General features: G+C 44.8%; 1 protein-coding gene and 1 long non-coding RNA gene across 5 annotated transcripts in view; one reads left to right on the top strand and one right to left on the bottom strand.

Moving 5' to 3' along the window:
- Positions 1-4567: 4567 nt before the first annotated feature.
- Positions 4568-20484, bottom strand: LOC330143. 2 transcript variants are annotated; one of them, XR_003955771.1, is made up of 3 exons: positions 14905-20484; positions 14148-14243; positions 4568-12348 (listed from the first exon to the last, which is right to left on the bottom strand). It is a non-coding gene; the product is annotated as an uncharacterized LOC330143 (long non-coding RNA). The 2 variants fall into 2 exon arrangements; XR_003955770.1 differs by having other exon boundaries at positions 4568-14243.
- The window catches only part of Sparcl1 (SPARC-like 1), a 34981-nt gene continuing 23659 nt past the window's right edge, over positions 10165-21486 (top strand). For all 3 annotated transcript variants that reach the window (NM_010097.4, NM_001359016.1, NM_001359014.1), the window contains exon 1: positions 10165-10876. The gene's annotated coding sequence lies outside the window, so the exon portion shown is untranslated. The remainder of the gene's footprint in view (positions 10877-21486) is intronic.

The raw sequence follows: 21486 nt of genomic DNA, 5'->3' as shown, positions 1-21486 counted from the left end.
AGAATGTGTTCTCGAGAGAACAGCGCAGAGGCAGTTAAGCAATAGAGACTGGGTGTGTGACTCTGGGTCTAACCATCTTCTCCAGCACAAAGCAGAAACACAGATTTGAACACAGCTTGGCTGATGGCTTGGGCCCCATGAACTACGTAATAAATCAGCAAGATTTTAAGAATGTTACATCTGCAAATATATTGGCCTGCAGTGAAAGGGGCAGTCACAAGGAAAGCTACGGGGCTTTCAAGATTCTTTGTAGCTGCCAATGTGTCTAATGTCAGGACAAGGGAAGAATGGCTCTTAGTGAAGTTAATTTGTCTCCTCTCAAAATCCATTCGGATATCTCAGAATTCCACTCTGTTTGGAGTTAGGATCTTTAATGTAAGTAAGGTAAAAATCCCTAAACCAACATGGCCACTATTCTTAGAGGAAGAGAGGGACACAGAACAAAGACCATGTGGGAACAGAAGAATAGAACAGTCCTCCACAAACCAAGGATAGAGATCCTAGACCAACACCTGGATCTCAAGAGTCTTATAGAGTTGATGAAATAAGTTTCTGTTGTTTTAGGCCATCTGGGCTTCAGTGTTTGTTGTGACAGCTCTGGCAACTTCAAAGGTAACAGAAGGACTGCTGGGATCCCTGCAGATCCAGAGACCGTAAAAGCCTCTGCAGGCCAGAGGCCAGAGCCCAGAGCCATCAAAGATCAACTAGCCTGAAGCAGTAGTGACACTTGGTCCTGCTGAGCTTTGAACTTGTTTGGGACAAATGATACTATTATTCCTCCCATTTTCTCTCTCAGAACAAGAATGTCTCCCTATTTCATCATAGTTTGGAAAGCAGATGATATCTTTTCTCTAGGAATAAGTCTTCCACATCCCTCGTCTAAATGTCTCAGATAGTGAGAGTTGGTACTTTTTGAATTGATCATATTTCCATGAGATTAGAGACTTCAAATTGGTGGTTGCTGGACTAAGCGTTTGAAACATACGAATGGGACTGGAGAGCTGGTGCGGTGATTAAGAGAGGTTCAGTTCCCAGCATTGACATGAATGCTCACAACCACCTGCAACTCCAGTTCCCAGGGATCCAATACCCTCTTCTGACCTCTGTAGACACCAGGCAAGCATGGGGTCCACATACATTTGTGCTGGCAAAACACTCATACACATAAAATGAAATAAATAACTAAAAAAAATTGAAAGTGAAAAAAATTAAGGATATTGAGGTGGTATGAATTTCCATGTCATGTGGAGAAGAGGTGAATTTGGGGGACCAGAGGGCAGGCTATACTTGAATTGTAACCCCCAAAAGTTCACTAGTCTCTGACTCTGGAACCTGTGAGAACAACCTCATTTGAAAGTGGGTCTCTGCAAATGTGGTCAACTTAAAATTACATCATTTCTAAATTATGACAAACTCACTCCAAAGACTGGTGTCCGTAAAAAGAGAAGCAATCCCACAGAGATTAAGGACAGATATAAAAGGACAGATCCATGTGAAGAGAAAAGCAGAAATGGCTTGATGTAGCTACAAGCCAGAGCACATCAGGGGTCCTCAGAGCCAGCAAAGAGAGGACAACAGAAGGGGTTCTCCCACAGCACCTGGAAGGGGCACGTGCCTGCTGACATCTCAACTGTGGCCTGTGACCTTTCAGAACTCACTTCTTTTTCTGTCCATTTAGGATCTCCAGTTTGTAGAAAGCTGTTGGGACAATCCTAGGAAATTGGCATATGGCTCTTAAAATTACATAGGATCACGTGATTGGCACTGCTCTAAACTAAGCTAAGCTTTTTTATTTTATTTTTTTAGAATCTACAAGGCGAAGAGATTTGGAAGTACTAACCAGTTATTTTACTTTATTGTATTATTTTATTTTTTTTTATTGGATATGAACATGAGGGGCAGCATGCAGTGATGAACATTTGTAGGTCAAAGGAATTGCTTCTCCCCTTGCACCTTTGTGCTGGTTCTGGCAATGAAGTCGTGTTGCCAGGCTTAAGTGACTTGTGTCATCACCCAGTAAGCCATAATTATGGTCCTATTTTTCAAATTTTTAGGTGACAAATAAGATCACATCTTTACTGTGCCTAACATGATAGGCATAGTAATATATATATATATATATACATATACATATATATACACAAACTAAGGTCGCTACGACATTACAAGGCAATATTGCCTAATGGGACTACCACTATATGTTTGCCCCATCACTGGCTGAAACATTGTATATGATGCTTGATGATACACAATGGTTAAATATAACAAATCATCAAATGTGTTAACTTACATTGTTACCATGCTAAGGTGAGATGAGAGCACAAAACATCTACTATTTTCTCAACCTGTAAATTGCCAATTTGTCCTATTGACGGTGTCTTTTGTCTTACAGAAGCTTTTCAGTTTCATGAGGTCCCATTTATCAATCATTGATCTTAGAGCCTGAGCTATTGGTGCTCTGTTCAGGAAATTTCCCCCTGGGCAATGAGTTCGAAGCTCTTTTCCACCTTCTCTTCTATTAGATTCCATGTATTTGGTTTTACGTTGAGGCCCTTGATCTACTTGGACTTGAGCTTTGTGCAAGGCAATAAATATGGATCTATTTTCATCCTACATGCAGACTGCCAGTTAGATCAGTATCATTTATGGAAGATGCTTTCTTTTTTCCACTGTATGTTTTTGGCTTCTTTGTCAAAGATCAAGTGTCCGTAGGTGTGTAAGTTTATTTCTGGGTCTTTAATTCCATTCCATTGATTGTCCTATCTGCCACTGTACCAATACCATGTGGTCTTTATCACTATTAATTTGTAGTACAGCTTCAGGTCACAGACGGTGATTCCCCCAGCAGGTCTTTTATCGTTGAGAATTGTTTGGGCTATCCTGGTTTGTTTGCTGCTGCTGTTTTTCCATAAGAAGTTGAGAATTGCTCTTTCCATGTCTGTGAAGAATTGTGTTGGAATTTTGATGGGGATTGCATTGAATCTGTACATTGCTTTTGGAAAGATGGTCATTTTCACTATGCTAATCCTACCAATCCATGAGCATTTTGTCACATCAAGTGAAAGCTAATGTGTGGAGTGTTGGGAGCCCTGAGTGAATGGGAAGGGGACATGATGTCCTAGGTGAATGTGTATTGTTGACATGAAGGTAGCCATGTCACACATCCAAAAGACTCAGACCCATAGGGCTGCCACACTTTCCCCAGAGCAGGCTCAGGGAGCTGGCAAAGCCTTCCTCTGGGCTGTGTCTAGACGTTGACAGTGTGTTTAGAGAATGCTAGCTACCTCTTCTCTGATAACCGTGGAGCCCTCCTACCAAGATTAGCTAAACCTGCCTACTTGCTCAGCTGCTTACCTGGAACCTGCCTGCTCCATCAAGTGTATAATGTGCAGCGTTTCCAGGATGCTGCTGCCGGTGGTGACGTGTCAGAGCAAGCATGGTGTACCTGATTCCCACTTTTCTGTACGTGTCTGTGTGTCTGTCCCTTCCCTCATCATCCCACTCAAGTTTCCAAAACAAAGCTGTGCAGGCGGTGGAGCTCACACATTATTCTGACGGGAGGGAAGTGACATTTTGTTGTATTTATCTGCATCTGATGATGATCAGAAGTTCATCTTTTATACACTTCATTTCTAGGTCTCCATTTGTAGGCCTCCTACTGAAAAATGTCTTTTGCATATTTTGAATTTTTCTGTTTCCTTTTTGGGTTTGCTATTAAGTTATTTGAATTTTTGTGTATTTTATATATTAAAACTTTATATTTCCGTTGTCCAGATTGCTCAATTATTTTTGTGTCTTAAAATTTTGCTGCCCCCTCTGTGTGTATGTCTGTGTGTCAGTGTCTGTGTGTTCATCTTCAAACCTCACACATGCTAGGCCAGTGTTCTTCCTCTGACCTGCATCCCCAGCTCATAGAATTGGCTCTCATTTTCCTCCTTGCTCTCCACCCCACTCCATCTTCTCTTTGCTCTACTTTGTAAAACGTTCCTCCTGCTTCACCTACATTATTTTCTTCCCTTTTCCTGACATTATTTTCAACACAGTGTTCTATGTTTCTGTATTAGTTATTTTTGTGTGTCCATGACCTAAATCCCTGATGGAAATAATTGAAAAGGAAGGAAGATTCATTTGGCTTACGGAGCTGACGGGTAGCTTTGGTGGGGTCATGACGTGTGTGGTGGTGGATGTGTGAGGCAGATGCTGTTCAGACGGCAGTGGATGAGAAAATAGAGCAGCCAGAACCACAGACGTAACACCGGAAGGCCCATCCCAGGTGACCTTCTTCTAGCCAGAGTCTACCTGCTGAAGTTTTCATAGCCTCCAAAAAAAAGTCACAACCAGCTAAGCAATGGGTACACAAAACACGAACCTGTGAGAACCATTTCAGACTCAAGCCAGAAGAGCTTCCACTCCTGGTGACAATCTGTTTTCTGGTTCTCTGGCCTATGGTTCCTCTTCAGCATAGGAACATAGCCCAGGATCTCCCACTGAAGTCAGGTGTGGTCACATGACTCAGTAGCCCATGTAATGCAGGTAAAAGTGACGTGCATCATACCCGGGCAGATGCTCTAAGAACTGTTTGCCATTTATTTTCTTCCCCAAAGGGGAAGACCATCATCCTGGTCGCCAGCGTAAGGACCATCAGTGCATCGGGTCCGCAGTGCAGCGGGTCTGCAGTGCAGCAGGTCCGCAGTGCAGTGGGTCCGCAGTGCGGCGGGTCCTTGGTGCATTGGGTATGCAGTGCAGTCGGTCCTCAGTGCAGCCGGTCCTCAGTGCAGCAGGTCCTCAGTACAGCAGGTCCGCAGTGCAGCGGATCCTCGGTGCATTGGGTCTGCAGTGCAGCCGGTCCTCCGTGCAGCAGGTCCGCAGTGCAAGTGCAGCAGGTCCGCAGTACACAGGAAGCACAAGTTAAAAAACAAAAACAAAAAACAGTGGGGCTGGAAAGATGGCTCAATGGTTAAGAGCACTGCCTGCTCTTCCAGAGGTCCTGAGTTCAATTCCCAGCAACCACATGGTAGTTCACAACCATCTGTAATGGGATCTGATGCCCTCTTCTGATGTGTCTGAAGACAGCTACAGTGTACTCACATATATAAAGTAAATAAATAAATCTTTAAAAAACATTTTTTAAAAATTTCAAATTAAAAAAAAAAACCAGCAATAAAATCCCATGCCTCTGTAAGTCCCTCTCATTGGAGAGCTGTTTGTCACACCAGGGCACCTCTTATACTTCTGAATTTTCTATGTCTCTTTACCTAATTAATGAAGGTCTAGCTGCTCAGTCTGACAGATAAAAAGTTTCTAATCCTAGCCAGTCTTTCTCTATTTTTATTAATATACTCTTTAAAAATACGATTTACCTATTTATTTTTATTTTATGGGCTTTGGTGTTCTGCCTACAGTCCCCTGGAACTAGGGTCACAGACAGTTGAGAGCTTTCATGTGGTTGCTGAGAATTGAACCTGGGTCCTCTGGAAGAGCAGCCAGTGCTGGTAACTGCTGAGCCATCTCTCTAGCCCCTTATTTTTATTATTTATTTGTCTATTTGTTTATTGCTTTTAGGGATGATTCTTAGAAAAACAGTGGTTAATTGCAATATCCGCACCATACTCAGCAAAACTCAGCATACATCTGGCCATCCCCTTACTGTTAACCGGCCCCTCTGTGTCAAGGCTTCAATTCAGACCTGACAGAGAGAGAGTATGAACGTTCCCATGGATGGGGCTGGCTGAGAGAGAGGCCTTGGTAAACTCCCACTGTGCACAGTTAGAAGCTAACCCAGGAGGCTGAAGACCAAGCAGAGACAAACAAATGGTTCAGTGCAGGATCTTCCAGTGGTGGGTGCAGGCACAGGTCAGGAGCTGGGCCAGAGTTAAGACCAGAGCATAGTCTCAAAGACCCACAGAGAATGTGTATCAAGGAGAATATCAAAGCCACAGTGCAGTATTACAGGGGAAAGTCATTTCTCGCACCAGGTTTCTATGTTGACATTTTAACCTCTAATGTCGCTGTGTTTAGAGACACAACTTTGAAGAGGTAACAAATAAGGACTGAGACTGTGAGGTTGTGGCCCTGAAAGCTAAGAAGAGAAGCCAGAGAAAGGGAGCATGGCAACACCTTGGATTTGGACGTCCAGCCTCCAGACTTGTAGTTTAAACCACACAGTTTGTGGTATTTTATTATGGGCGATGTGTTTATAAAAAGATAAAGAGAGGGGCAGATATGTTTTATGGAGGTGTGGTCAAGCAGGCCCATCCTGAGACATCCCTTCCCCCAAGGGACCAGTCACATGACGGTAGACTGTAGAATAGAGTTTATTAAGGGCATGGGAAGGGGAGTTAAGAGAGTAGGAGAGAGAGAGAGAGGGAGAGAGAGAGAGAGAGAGAGCGAGAAGACAAGTACAGGAGTAGAGACGAGTCTGGCCATGAGCATGGGGAAAGAGAGGGGGGAAGGGAATGGGGAGAGAGGGTAAGGGAAGAGCAAGAGAAAGCAAGAGAGTAAGGAGGGGGCAAGCAGCCCCTTTTATAGTGAGTCTATTGTTTTATAGTGAGTCTATTGTTTTATAGTGAGTCTATTGTTTTATAGTGAGTCTATTGTTTTATAGTGAGTCTGTTGCCAGGTAACTGTGGGACGGAGCCTAGACAGAATGATAACAATGGGAGTCCTAGCAGAGTAGTGTGAATGTCCTAGAGGGCAAGCAGCCCCATTGCTGTGGACATTGTTTTCCCAGCATCCTTCCTTCACGCCTGCTTACCTCCTACCTGATATGATACCTCTACTCCTCTCAAGGAACAGTGCTACACTCTAACAGTGGTTGTGCCCAGGCTCCCAATAGGCAAGGTCTTCATAGTACTCTTAGGTCACTCCAACGCTTAAGCAGAAAAACAAAGAAGTCTATTGCATGCTTGAAGATTGATTTTGGCCATTCCTCTGCATCCGCAGGCACTCTTTGCAGTACCCACAGATACCAAGTCGTGATTGTGCCAGTCCCTTTGTACAACAGGGGAGTACCTGCGTATAACTCATGCACATCATATTGCACACTCTAAATCAACTTTAGATCATTTATAGTATCCAATTCAGTGTCAATGCCAAGTAAATAGTTATTGTACTGAGCTGTTTAGAAGCAATGATGAGAAAAATGTCTATGCATGTTCAATAATGACACGTTTTATGAATGTTATTTTTTGGTTTGGGGATGGTGGAATCTACAGTCCAGATGTGGGTCTGCATTTTGCCTCGCTGCTGGGGTGTGTGAATGTCGCTCAGGGAATCAAAACTCAGAGGCACTAGGCCTTCCTTGTCGCCATCAGGGTGCCAACACACACACAGGGGAGGCTGAACAAAGTCTAAGTTGGGTGGTTCTCTAACTCCCATGTACTCATATGCCACTAGGAGTTGAGAATGGGCTGCAGGCCTGTGATGAGTCCAGGACACGGGGAGGGGGGGGGGAAGGAGGGGTGGTGTGGCTTAGCTCAAGGTGTGTCAGGTGTGCAGAGAGGCCTTCTGCAAGAGACTTAGGCTGCACAGCTTGGTAACAAAGGCTCCCGACAGGGCAGTTCTTGATGAGAGAGATGGTCCTTGCTTATTCAAACAGTTTATTCACGTTGGAAAATGGATGAATACCAGGTACTAAGGGCGGACTAAAGATTGAATACCTTTTACAGGAAGGAATGTCCAGGAAGGGAAGCTTATTGGCTAAACCATCTGGGTCAGCTTTTCTGTCTGGTGACACAGTTCCATTTGCCCCACATCCAGAGGCCATGGTTATGGAACAAAAACCTTGGGGGAAATGTGCTCTCTAATCTTTCCCTTGAAATAGGGTTCCTAACCTTGCTGGAAGGCCTGAGTGGGGCAGGAAACTGGAGATGATCCACAGACATCTTAACTCTGCTGGCCCAAAAGATCGCTATGTTGGCTCTTTGTGGGATCTCCTGACCAAAGATGACACCCTGGTGCCATCTCACACGCAACCATAAAGTCTACTCTTTATTGAGGTTCTGCTAACCCTCATAGAGGGGCGCTGTAAACTTTCTGGGTCTGGCTTCCAGCTCCATCTGTGAGGTGGCTATTGTTGTAGGTTCCTTGTTCCCAGCATGGAAAGCTGTAAACTGTTCTAGACATGACAGTGCCATGAAACAGTAAGAGCTTGGGTCTCTGCCAGGGAACATTCCCAAAATAAAACCGTGCTTAACAACACCATTAAGTCAACACGCCTTTGTCTGTTTTAGTCAGTATTCTCTTACATCCTGTGTGTGAGTTTGTCATTATATATTACAGTACCCTAAAGTTCTCATCCCTGAACAGGAGATCTCTCTAGTCATACAACTGAGTGAAAATCCCCAATCTTAGAAATGAGACCTGCTCTCATCAGACATAAATTACATTTAGGCCTTAATTCCAGTTTTCCGTGAACAATCTGTCTGCAAGGAACTTTGTTTTCAGCATTCCAACAAATATGTCAAATTCAGTATTAGAAAAAAAATTTTGAGTTGGGTCAAGATGTTTTGGGTTTTTTAAGCACTCTCCAACTAAATCTTTCTCTTTGTTCTCATGGAATTAATCTCATTACGTGGAATCAAACTCATAAAGCCGTCTCAAATAAATGGAGAATGCTAGTTAAAATAAGTTAATGTTCGAAGTCTTTGAGAAAATTCTTTAACCAAAAAAGTCAAATCATTTTCTATATGGCCTGGCTGGTCTCGCTGCTCCATGATCCCTCGGGACACCATCGCAGAATGGCGCCAGCATCCTCTATGCTGCTAAGACCAGAGAGAAGCGTGCAGATGTGTGCAGAGGCCCTGGAAGAAACAAACCCTTGTCCCTTCCTCAGAGGAGCTGCTCACACTCCAAACCTGAGCTGAGGAAAAAACATCCCATTGTCTGAGGCTTCAAGACGTCACATCCTCGGCCCTTTCTATAATCCTGATCCCAGACACGTGCGCCCTTCCCAGCTGGAAGGGCTCTGGCTCACTGCCCGGCTTCCTCTGCTCCCAGACTTCCCTGCTGCACGACAGAGATAAGTTCTGTTACCTTTCTCATTCTGAAAATCAGTGCGACGAATGTTCTGGGGTCCGTAGAGCGAACCGGCTGAGGCACGTCTGCAAACTTGTATAGCTCAGGGTTTTTATTTGCTTCACTTGGCTTTTGCTTTTATCAGTCTGGTTGCCTGTTGACTTTGTCACACACTCAGAGAGCCTAAATTACGTTAAATAACAACTTCTCATCCAGTGTTAGTGGAGAGTGTATAGTATCAGAAGCATTTGGGCTAGTCACCTGGAGAAGGGGGTGGGGGGGCAGTATCTCTTCCTCAGCGAAATGCCTGCTCAGTTGGCTAACACAGGCGGGAGGCAAGGAGAGTACCACCTTGCTATTACAGTTAGAGACCCGGGAGAAAGCGAACGTTGCTGTCGTCTGACATAAACCAAAATAGTTAACATTTGTTGAGTGTCTACTACATGGCAGGAGTTTTATGCAGTTGGTTTGCATCAAATTATTGAAACTCAGAACAATTGCCTGTGATAGACCTTATAATCACTCCTCCTATATCTGTAGCCTCATTTTATAAATAAGAAAGCAGATGCTGAGAGAGGTTATTACTAGCTCCTGGGTGTACAGTTAGGGTGTGGGAAAGTCAAGAAGAAAATCCAAGCTGCCTGTCCTTAAATCCTGTACAGTTAACATTACTCTGTACTATCTTTAAAATGGGAACGTAGTAAAACCTCCAAAGACTTGTCAGACTCCACGAACACGATGCATTGAAAGCTGTTAGCGCAGGGTCCGACACACGATAAATGTGCAATAAATACAGACACAACCATTGAAATGATTACACACATACATATACAGAAGCAGAGCCAGGCCTACTGCTGCTCCTCTAAACTTAGTACCCAGGAGGCAGAGGCAGACGGATCTCTGTGGGTTCCAGATTAGCTCGGGGCCAGGTAAATAAATAAATAAATAAATAAATAAATAAATAAATATTTACATGCCTTGATAGATGAATGCCACAGTGCAAAGTCAGAAATAAGCACACAGGAAGACCTCTTCTTGTACAGCCCGGTGCCATCATAGGCTTACAGAGGATGACTGACTGGGCTGGGCAAGAGCAGGCTATGAATCACAGCTTCTCTAAATCAGCATGCTCTAAAGAGCAGCAACTTCATTTTCCAGAGCTGCTTACGAGTAGGACGGTTAAAGCAGCCGGAACGGTTCTCTGTTAACGTTCAGACTGCGGTCATGAGGACAGCTTCCAATCGAGCAATATAAAAACGCATCTGCTGCAGTGATCCTTCTGTCCTTTCACCCTGGCTTTGCAGTCGCCCTAGGAATAAACAAGAGTGTGAAGCCTCTCTGCAGTGTCTCAGAGTCACAAGCCCCAAGGGATCCCAATCATACGATCTCTCAGAGTTGTTTGAAAAAAAAAAATTGCATGAAGAGCCAAATGCTTACACTCTGGCCAAGTTAGGAGCCTATGAGGAGGAGAGGCTAGGGGAGGGCCGTTCACTCCATGCATGCTGCAGAATTAGCTCTCTCCCTCTGGGTCTGCTCTGCTGCAAAGCTCAGCAGCACGGAGGGAGCGAGATCCAGGAATCTGCAACAGAAACCATGACAGCCTGAAACACCCTGTGGTGCCAACCTCCAAATTCTCATCTGTCACTTCAGACCCTGACTGGCTGACAGAGCAGCAGAATTTCAACTCCAATAAACGTGAATGTGCTTCTAGGCAAAGCAGCCAAGCTGACGAGGGAGGGGGGTGGAAGAGCTAGCTCCTCTTGGGCATTTGTCAAACTTTTACCTCCTGGCTGTGTGCAAGGAGGGGACTCAACTTCGGCTTCAAGCTACCAAGGCTCTGGATCCAGCCACCTCTCCGCAGGTAAATGTTAAATTTGCTTATATTGCCCAACTGCATGCGTTAAACTGACTTCCCTGATCTAAAAAGACTGCTTGATGATTCTGCTTAAATAATTCAAAGCCATGTGTTTATTTTTATAATCCCATTTGGAGTGATTTATATGAAGGAAAAAGGAGAATTTTACTTTGTGTGGCCATGTCTCTTTTCCTCCTACAAAATTAAATGTCGAGCACTAATAAACCATAGTTTTCGTAATGGCCAAACCAGAAGTATAGATTTCAAAATTTTAAAAAATGTGTGTTTGCCATGTTTAAATTACCTAACTGTATCTGTCACTGTCATGGGCCTGACAGCTGTGTAGAAGTAGAATGCTTTGTTTGTTTGTTTGTTTGTTTTTCAGTTAGGAAATATCTCTAACAGTACATTCTTCTTCGGTTACTTTCATATTATCCTTTCCCTCACAGTTTTCACAGATCTCTCTCCTCCTGCTACCTATCATTTGTTAAGAGGTGACAAGGGGACAGGGAATATGCCCGGTTCCTCATTACATCCTCTCTAGAAAAACACAATGCTAAAGGAGAAGTCAGGGCTAACAACTGTGCTGTCTTTGAGAAGGTCCTCCCATCTGCACCTTCCCCAATACAGCACTTCCTGCGAGCCTTTCTCGCTCATTCCTTCAGGAACAAGATCACCCTGCAGTAGAAAACTATAACCCTGCTTGCAGCTGCCAATCAATACAGTTGAAAAAGTACCCGAGAGAAGTCCTGCAGTATAGTCTCATCTGCAGTGCTTTTTGTCTGCAAAGAGGTTAAATGTGCCACCTTGACATTGCAGACTCCTCTGGGGCAGACTCCAGCCACACAGAATAGAAATGTACCCGCAGTGGGGAGAAAAAAATTTTACCCTCTCCTTTCTCTTAGATCCCAGGGTTTTGTTTTCAGTTTACAGCTCGCTCCACTAAATCTTTGTTTCTGACTGGTTTCCTTTGTTTTTCTTAAAGACACCCCCCACCCCATTCTTAGGAAAGATTTAAAGTTTGGATCGTCTAAGTGAAGTCCAATCAGGTAGAGCAGTCTGTTTCCTCTGCTTGTCAATCACCGGACACGACTTCCCACATCTGGGGAAAGAATGTGTGCGTTGTTTGAAGATCGTGCCCCCACCCCCACTTTTTTCCAAAGAGCCATTGAGCAGTTAGAACTCTGGGGTGGTTTCCTTGCCCTTCAGTGTCTTGCCAGCAGGCTGTTATGGCACAGGCCCACAGTAAAACAATAAATAGTGGCGACAGATGAGGTGCGCGGTGGAGCATCTGGGGAACTCGAGAATGTCCCTTACATTCTCTCTTGACTCCTGTTCTTTCTCAGCTGACTTGCAGCCAGACATGGACGTGGTTGCTTTGGTTAAGTTGAGCTCAATGTCCAAAACATGTTGGATAACACAAACAACTTGTCAAAAGGCTTGAGGTGTGTTGGACTTTCTTATCACCACGGAACAATCTTTAGTGGGTGAAAAAAAAAAGAAAAAAAAAGCCATAAATCCAGGAGAAGCTCTTACGGGTCTCCCAGGATGCCTTCTGCAGAGGCTCCCGGGGTGATAGGACCACCACCTAGCCACAGCCTGTCTCTTTGTCATGAACATCAAAGGATTTACAGAACTCTGCACAAAAGTGACTGCCTCAAAGACAGCCAATGCAATTAACATGAGAAAGATGAAAAGGGCCCTGGTTCATACATGATGACCATACAGCTCTGACTTCTGTTAGACTACATAGGCATGGTTTATCTGCATGCGAAGTGTCACAAGAAATAGCCCAGGGACTCTGCGCAAATGACTTTGTCATAAGAACCCTTTGTTGTAACCATGAATCAGAATCATAAAATCAATAGATACTGCAGAGATTGAATGGGAGAATGAGCTGGAAAATGGATGTATGCCTCGTATATATTGATGATAGCAAATATGAAAGTATTGGTCTGGCTATATTTCACTACTTAAACTCTGAAAAGGGTGTGGACGCTAGGCTCCCCCTTGTACTTGTATGCTCTGCTCTAACAATCTTCAGAAAGCAGACTGAAGTCTCCAAGACAGCATAGAGAGTGGACAGATAAGGCTGCCAAGTCTGATAGATACACCTGAGTACCAACCCCAACACACACACACACACACACACACACACACACACACACACACACACACGCGCGCGCTGCTGCAAGCTCTGTGAGCTTAGCCATCATGTCACACCTCCAGGCTTCAGCTAACCATCTCTTAGGCAAAGGATACCCACCGGTGATTTTGTTATAAGAATCAGATGAGGTATTTATTAAACACAAGTAAGTACGGCCCCGACCAGAACACTAGACTCACCAAAAAATTTACCAACCACCACTGGAAATCCCATACCCTAAACTATCTATTATGAACTTGGAATAAGGCTTCTAGTAGCAAAGTTATGAAGGAAGAAGGAAAGATTATCTAAGTTATCTTTCCTTTATTCAAAGAAATGTAAAGGAAACCATCTCAGGGCCTCAGCACAAGGTATCTGTTAAGTCTCACTGCTCTGTCATTTAGCAGCTTCTGCAATGGCCAAGTCTAAGTCAAGGGAGTATTCTCGGTGCCAGCCCTTCCGGAGACTCGGAGGAGCCATGCCAGTCTGCAGTGGGTCCTGCTTGAGGGGCCCCCTTGGACCAGGGGAAAAAGCCCCAACACTTTCCTTTCAGATCTTTCTTGAAGGCAAGAATAGAGGTTTTGACTTACTCTGGGGGGGTGTTCTCTCTGTTGACAGGCAAACAAAAAGACTTTTTTGGTGGTGGTTGTTGTGGTTTTTTTGTAAACCTCTCCCCTGTGTTCTTAGCATTGAGATGTCAGCTGCTTTTCCTGGATGTGTGAAGTAGGAGCTGCCTGTTGTCATGGTGATGAAAGGGTATAGAGGGAGTCCCAAGTCATGGCTGGCTCTGTAAAACAGCCCTCGCTGGCCTTACAATGCTTCCGTGGAGATGAGGTCTCCAGCCCTGGCTCGTTTCTTTCCTATTATGCAACCAACTTATGTGCAGCGGTAGCTAAATGTTTCCTTTAAGGATTCAGTGAATAGGAGGTATTGAAGCAAAGAACTGAAGCAGAAGCCATCTCTCATGGGTGCAAGGGCAAACAACCCTTAAGGGGAAGGAGAAATGGCGGTCACCTCCCTTGCTTGTTGACACACACAGCCGTGATTACTCAGCATCCAACCTGAGTTTCAAAAGCCTCAGTTTCCCCTGTGGTTGGAGAGGATGATAAAACGATCCTGCTAAACACCCACCCTGCACTTCATGCTCCTCATGAGGGAGGTCAGCGCTGGCAGGGATGAGAATAAAAGGCCTCAGAAGAAACATGGCTTAGCTGTGGACCAGTGAATCTGTAGAGAAAAGAAGAAAGGGAATAGTTATCAGTTTAGGAACTGATTGGTTTTATTTATTATTTATTTTACATTTAAAGAGGAGGAAAGAGGTCTTTTCTTGTCCTAATACTTAGATGGAGGTGTAAGACATTCGTCTTCTCTGAAATGTTAACTTTCACAGCATCTGTTTCTCTGGTGACTTTTAGGTCAGACAGTTGCTTAGATGCTATTTTTATCTGGTGCCTCAAGGCGCTGATGCAGGCAGTGCCCCTTATCCAGTGAAAGGCCAGGGAGGCAGCAAGGGACAGCACTGGAGCAGAGCTGGGCTCCTCCTCTGTGTGGAGGGAAACGGCCATTAATCAAACCATCCCAGGAATGGAAACTGCAGATGCAAGCATAAGGTGACCTTGAGGACAAAGCCACCTTCATTTTTCTAGTGGGTTTTGGCTGAACTAAATGTACAAATGAGCAAAGCAATGTATCTGTTGGAGTTCTAACTCACTTCATGGAGATTTTAAACATCTTTCTACTTTAATCATTCTCTATATTTTATTATCTCACACTTCCTGAGTTCTGTGGAGAGTCTTCTGTGTGTCTCTTCTACCGGAGCCTGTGTGGACTGGATCCACCCTGTAGCTGACTAAGGTTGAGCTCCTCGATTCTGCAGATTACCATTTACCTTTGAAATCCTGCTGACTCTGCGAGTAGCCCCAGGCACAAGTTCTGGTCCGCATTTCTATTACTTAACCAGCTTGCTTCTTCCGGTGCTCGCTAAAGCTTATGTAAAACCGCCTAAGTCCGCAGTCTCTAGAACTGTGTCATTACGGCACCCGCAGCGATGACGTCACTCCTTAGCATCGTGATTAAATCTGCATTGTTTCTTTTCTCCACCATTTTGTCAAGGTTGCGGGGAATGAAAGCGGGCAAAGCTTGAGGCCACTTCAGATCGGTTTTCTGAACAGTACTTTGTGGCTCAAAATGAAGTCATTCAGACCATGCACGTTAGTGAGAGAGGCTGCAGTAGCATCTGCTGTGAATCAGTCTGCTTATACAGCGTGGGTAAAAGAAAAACTCGCCCTGTATCTGAACACACATTGTATATAACCTATGCTGCGTTGGTAAAGCATGCTTGTTCTAAGAGAGTTTGATGGAGCTTAACCTCTATTCAAGGTTAAAAGTGGCTTCTCCCTGTCCTCCCTCCCCTTCTCCCCTCCTCCCCCATCTGAAGGCTAAACAGAGGTTAATTGTGTGTGGCAGGGTAGCTGGGGGGTGGGGGGAATAAATGTGAACATCTTGTGCACAGTCCTTAGAGCAGGAAGGACCACAGCCCACGTGACCATTTGATGCACTACCAATCAAACCGTCCAAGAAAGATCAGGGAAGGAGACGCAGATCTTCAGTTTCCCACACAGCGGAGCCTCAGCACTGAATACACGAGGACTCTGGCTGATTTAGGTTGCAAGTGCCGCTCAACAAACCTGTGGATGTCTGCTTAGATTCAAAGCTCTGAGAGCCATGAGCTTGTCTACCCCAGATGAAATCCACAAGCTAGGAGATTCACTTGGGAAAGATATAGGTTTCTGTGGTCTGGGAAAGTCTGAGAATGTCACTCACTCCCAGAACAGGCCCACCTTGATGTCAGACGGTGACTCAGCGGAAAACTCAAAACAGCCGAGCTTTGTGTGATCCTTCAGATGAGTTTTAATGCCAAGCTGTAGACCCCTCCCTGGAGACTCATTAATACTTTAAAAGCCCCAAAGTGCCAGTGTTAACTCTAGATCAGGTAGCAGCACGCTTTTGGTAGCTGAAATATGACTAAAGGTTTTGCTCTGGGATGGCAAAGCCTGCGCCTCTCATGTATGGCTAGGGGAACACTCTGGGTCTGACTATGAAGGGCCTAAATGGTCATTTGTTTACTACCTAGCCAGAAAGGAAATTTTCCATAGCTACAGTTAACTACTAAAAATAGCGGCCTTCAGGCTTCCTCTGATACAAACAACCTCAACAGAGGATACCTGGCCTTATTTGGAAGTGTGGATTTATATATTCCAGGAACTAAAAAGTAAGGAGACAGGGGTACAGCAGAGAGGATAGATAGTTCAGGCAAGTGTCTCCCTGCTTTCGTGTCCCTGGTAAGTCTTTCTCAGGTCCCCAACTTGAAACAAAGATGAACAGATCACATGGCTGTCTGCCTTGGAGACCAGATCCTGAAGCCAGTCTCCACAGTCAAGAAGGAAAGGGGCTCTGCTGTCTGGTGACTCAAGGCAAAATGAGGCTAGTTCGGGCAGGAGGCAAAACTGTCAGCACCCAGGTTTCCACGTAGCACACGATGTGACCTGAAGAAAAGGTGAATCGTTCAGAGGTGGGACAGACTGCAGTGGCACCCTGGCTTTTAAAGCATGGAAGAGAAAAGAGAGCAGTAAAAGTCACCAGAAAGGAAGCTGGAAAAAGCCTGAGTGCTGGGGTAGCCTAGAAATAAAATTTAACTTACTTTAAGTCTATATATGTCCTAAATTAACATGATGATTTAATCAATCTTCTAAAAGAACTATATAAACTAGAAAGAAATCAATAATAATAATAAAAAAGTCTACTCTTCCATGCCCTTACTACAAATGTCTACAAAATGTTACAGAGACTGAAATGGAAACAATTACAACCACAAAAGAACACAAAGTGAATTGACTATTTAATCTGGATGGAGAGTGATGGTCTCATGTGTGCCAAACTTTAGACACCTCGCCCTCTAGGAGACAGGCAATTCTAGACAGAGTCAGAGATGAATCCAGGGCTTTCATGAAGGGAAATGTCCCCTTCCAGCCTCCTGTCCTCAGTCTGGAGGACCCACGCCTTGTTCTCATGGACCAAAGCTAGAACTACTCCCCCAGAGACAAGGGGTGGCTGTCACAGGTAGGGCCCCTTACTGTGTCTCCAGGCTTGTCAGGACTCTATTTGCATCTGAAGAATAGGACATTCCAGCTCCATGGCTTCCTTTTCCAAAGCATGGGGCTTGGAGGAGCTGCTAAGAAACCTAATCACTACTTCCTTTCATGGCGAAACTCAGTTACAGCCCCTCCTGCCTTGAAAGGCAGTCCTCTAACGCAGGAGCCAGACAGAGGGTCTGTGTGCTCGTCCCTGCTGTAATAGCAAAACTCTCTGCACAGGTGACTACGTAGGTTGTCAGGACCTTGATTAGGAATAATCGTCTTGATCTATCGCTATCCCTTTGCCCCTGCAAAGGAAAAAAGAAAATTTACATGTGATACCAGGAATTTGAGGGAATTTTCTAAAGGTCTGTTAGCTACGAAAAAGTAGATTTTGAGCTAGCATCTAGTCCCTTCACACAACTTTTTTTAAGTAAGCAAGGTGACTTTTCCAGAGCCGAAGAGATGCTAAGCCACTAAGAGAATGTGCTGCTCTTCCAGGGACCCGGAGTTCAGATCCTAACACCAACAGCTAGCAGCTCAAAACTGACTAACTCCACCTCCAGGGGATCCAACACTTTCTCTAGCCTCAGCTTGTGTGTACAGACACACAGACAAACACATAAATAAAGATAAATACATATGAGGGTTTTTTTGTTTGTTTGGTTTGGGTTTTTGTTTATTTGTTTGTTTGTTTGGTTGGTTGGTTGGTTTGGTTTGGTTTTTTCGAGACAGGGTTTCTCTGTATAGCTCTGGCTGTCCTGGAACTCACTTTGTAGACCAGGCTGGCCTCGAACTCAGAAATCCTCCTGCCTCTGCCTCCCAAGTGCTGGGATTAAAGGCATGTGCCACCACGCCTGGCTTTTGAGGGGTTTTGTTGTTGTTGTTGTTGTTGTTGTTGTTGTTTGATAATATGAGTATTTTTAAAAGATGGCTTTCCCCTGTTGAACTTGAAAGGCAAAGTTAAGTAAGTCAATGGATAGAATAAGTTATATCTAGTCTAGTATTTCCCATAATCTGTTTCTGACCACACTACCATTACAATACCTCTTCACTGGTGGATAGTGAGGACCAGTGATGTGGTCTGGGGAATGGTCTCCCTGACTTCTTCAAGCCCAACTGAAGAAAGTGGAGACAAGTTTATTTATAGAAATATGTATTTTATAAATATTAGAGATAAATGTTTATAAATTGGCTAAAATAATGAAATTGTACATTCCATTCAAATCTCTGTCACACACTACAACCTAACCACTGGAACGAGTCTAGCGTCCAGAATTTACTTAATGAAGAAAAGAGTAGGCAGAATTTTGGTTTGCCTACAAACATCCATTCCACTACTGGGTTTTAAACAAAAAACCAAAGGAATGCAGGTTGAGAACTGTTTGCTTTTTATAATAGCATAAACTTTACCTTAAGTAAAGTACCCTAACAGAATGCATAAACTTTACCCTGAGTTAATAAATCTGCTACATACACACACACACACACACACACACACACACACACGAGTGTGTGTGCCTGTGCATGAGACATAGTTCTAAAGTCAAAGAAGTATTTCTGTATTGATCTGTCTTAGTCAGGGTTTCTATTCCTGCACCAACATCATGACCAAGAAGCAAGTTGGGGAGGAAAGGGTTTATTCAGCTTACACTTGCATACTGCTGTTCATCACCAAAGGAAGTCAGGACAGGAACTCACCCAGGGCAGAAACTTGGAGGCAGGAGCTGATGGAGAGACCATGGAGGGATGTTACTTACTGCCTTGCTTCCCCTGACTTGCTCAGCTTGCTTTCTTATAGAATCCAAGACTACCAACCCAGGGATGGTACCACCCACAGTGGGCCCTCCTCCCTTGATCACCAACTGAGAAGATGCCTCACAGCTGGATTTCAGGGAAGCACTTCCCCAACTGAAGCTCCTTTCTCTGTGACTCCAGCTGTGTCAAGTTGACACAAAACCAGCCAGTACATGATCCAACTTGAGCTGCCAAGCTACTGACAGGCTATGACTAGAATTCCCTGGGAGGTCATCTGATGTTTAGTGGCTGGACAAAAAAAAAAAAAAAAGAAGAAAAAAAAAACCAAATCATAAGAATTTACCTTCTTTATGGCAGTGGATACCTGTAACATACCACCAGGCTATGCTGTCACGATGGAGCCATTTGTAATTCTGGAGGAAGCCCATTCCACGAACCTTTTATTAGCTACCAAACAAAGTTGAGCTAACTCTCTCTGAATGAATGCAGCACTCTGTTGGCATTCAGAAGAAACAAAACCCAAGCGTCTTTCTTTCACCCTTCCTACCTCAGCTCTAGCATGCATCTGAAGACCTTACACTGGAGTGCTGCTTGACCTCTATGCAAAGACTTCCAATAGTTTCCTAAAACACTAGAAACTTGTTTAAAACAAGGGAGGCCTTTAGTTTAGACCTCAGTTGTTGTGTTTTATAAAAAGATAGAGGAGAGAAGGGCTATGTTTGGTGGAGGTGTAGTCAGGTGTGGGAGGAAGGGAGTGCCTCCTTGGGCCCATGCTGAGGCATCCCAACCCAATGAGGGACCAGTCACTGTTTATTCAGGACATGGGGAGGGAAGGTAAAAGGTTAGTAGAGACAGGAAAGGAGAGGAGAGGAGAGGAGAGGGGAGGGGAGGGGAGGGGAGGGGAGGGGAGGGGAGGGGAGACCAGCCATGAGCCCATGGAGAAAGAGGGGGAGGGGATGGGGAGAGAGAAGAAGCAGGAGGAGAAGTCACAGGGAAAGTAAGAAGGCAAGAGAGAGAGGGGAGGGGGACAAGTAGCCCCATTTATAGTGAGTCAGGCACAATTGGCTGTTGCCAGGTAACTGTGGGGTGGAGCCTAGACAAAATGCTAAACTCAGTGCCACCAACCACCTTTATTCAGTAGTTTTCTAAGCAGATGGAGGAGGGGTTCAAGCACGTCTCCCTGTGATCTGAAAGTAGTGAGAAGACTCTGAGTTTTCTCCAAGCGTTTTGTTATCGCTTGAATTTTTTCTGGGCAAGAATGTATATATTACCCATGGCCTAAAACATAGGTGTTGTAGGTTTTGTTGTTCTTCCCAAGAGGGACACAGGAAGCCTGTGTATGCTTCTGTTGTATTTGGCTCTTTGTCGTTGTGTTTTTCTCAAACCCTAACTAAGCGATTGAAGACTGACTGTAGTAAGGTCTGAGACTGGGTCACGTTGGAGACAATGTCTGATTTACCACACAGCTTCCAGCATCTCGAGAGTAAAAATAGTAAGGAATCCACAGTCTAGTTCTTGAAGGTGGTGGGCACATTATTTTGTGTGTACTATGAAGCCAGAATTGTCATTAAAAAAATTCCCATATCCATTATTAATTAACCAAGGTGCAATTATATTTGCAGTCAGCCATATGTATGGTTATAATTGTACGTGTCCTAGAACTAAGCTTAGTTTGAAAGTAAACAGAACAAAACAACACAAAATGAACACACTACACAATATCTAAAGGGCCCAGGATATGGCATCCCCTGGAACACAAGATCGGAGGATACGCGAATTCACGACTCCTGCTATCAATCAAAAACACAGAGAGGAAATTATGGTTCCAGGTGAGAAACTCAGATTTGAGAACTTGAGAATATAATTATGAGTTATTTAACAAAATGTGGGCAGTACGAGCAGAAGGGCGGGGCTTCTAGGAACAGGGCAGTAAAAACTAAGTTTGTAAATAAAAGAGGAGGGAAAGTTCACTGAACCCAGATAAAAATACTGCGAGAGTCATCAGGGAGGGCTATGGCCTTCAAGACTGAGCACAGGCACTGGCAGGGAGCTGCACACTGCAGACCCTGGGAGCACAGGCATTTGCAGGGAGCTGCACACTGCAGACCCTGGGAGCACAGGCACTTGCAGGGAGCTGCACACTGCAGACCCTGGGAGCACAGGCACTTGCAGGGAGCTGCACATTGCAGACCCTGGGAGCACAGGCACTTGCAGGGAGCTGTACACTGCAGACCCTGGGAGCACAGGCACCTGGAGGGAGCTGCACACTGCAGACCCTGGGAGCACAGGCACCTGGAGGGAGCTGCACACTGCATACCCTGGGAGCACAGGCACTTGCAGGTAGCTGTACACTGCAGACCCTGGGAGGACAGTCACTTGCAGGGAGCTGCACACTGCAGACCCTGGGAGCACAGGCACCTGGAGGTAGCGGTACACTGCAGACCCTGGGAGCACAGGCACTTGCAGGGAGCTGCACACTGCAGACCCTGGGAGCACAGGCACTTGCAGGGAGCTGCACACTGCAGACCCTGGGAGCACAGGCACCTGGAGCAGACCTGAACCTTTTTGCCTTTATCTCT

The sequence above is a fragment of the Mus musculus genome, chromosome 5 (assembly GCF_000001635.26).
Source record: "Mus musculus strain C57BL/6J chromosome 5, GRCm38.p6 C57BL/6J".
Lineage (NCBI taxonomy): Eukaryota > Metazoa > Chordata > Mammalia > Rodentia > Muridae > Mus > Mus musculus.
The sequence above is the reverse complement of the archived record's forward strand: the minus strand, read 5'-3'. Positions and strand labels throughout refer to the sequence as shown.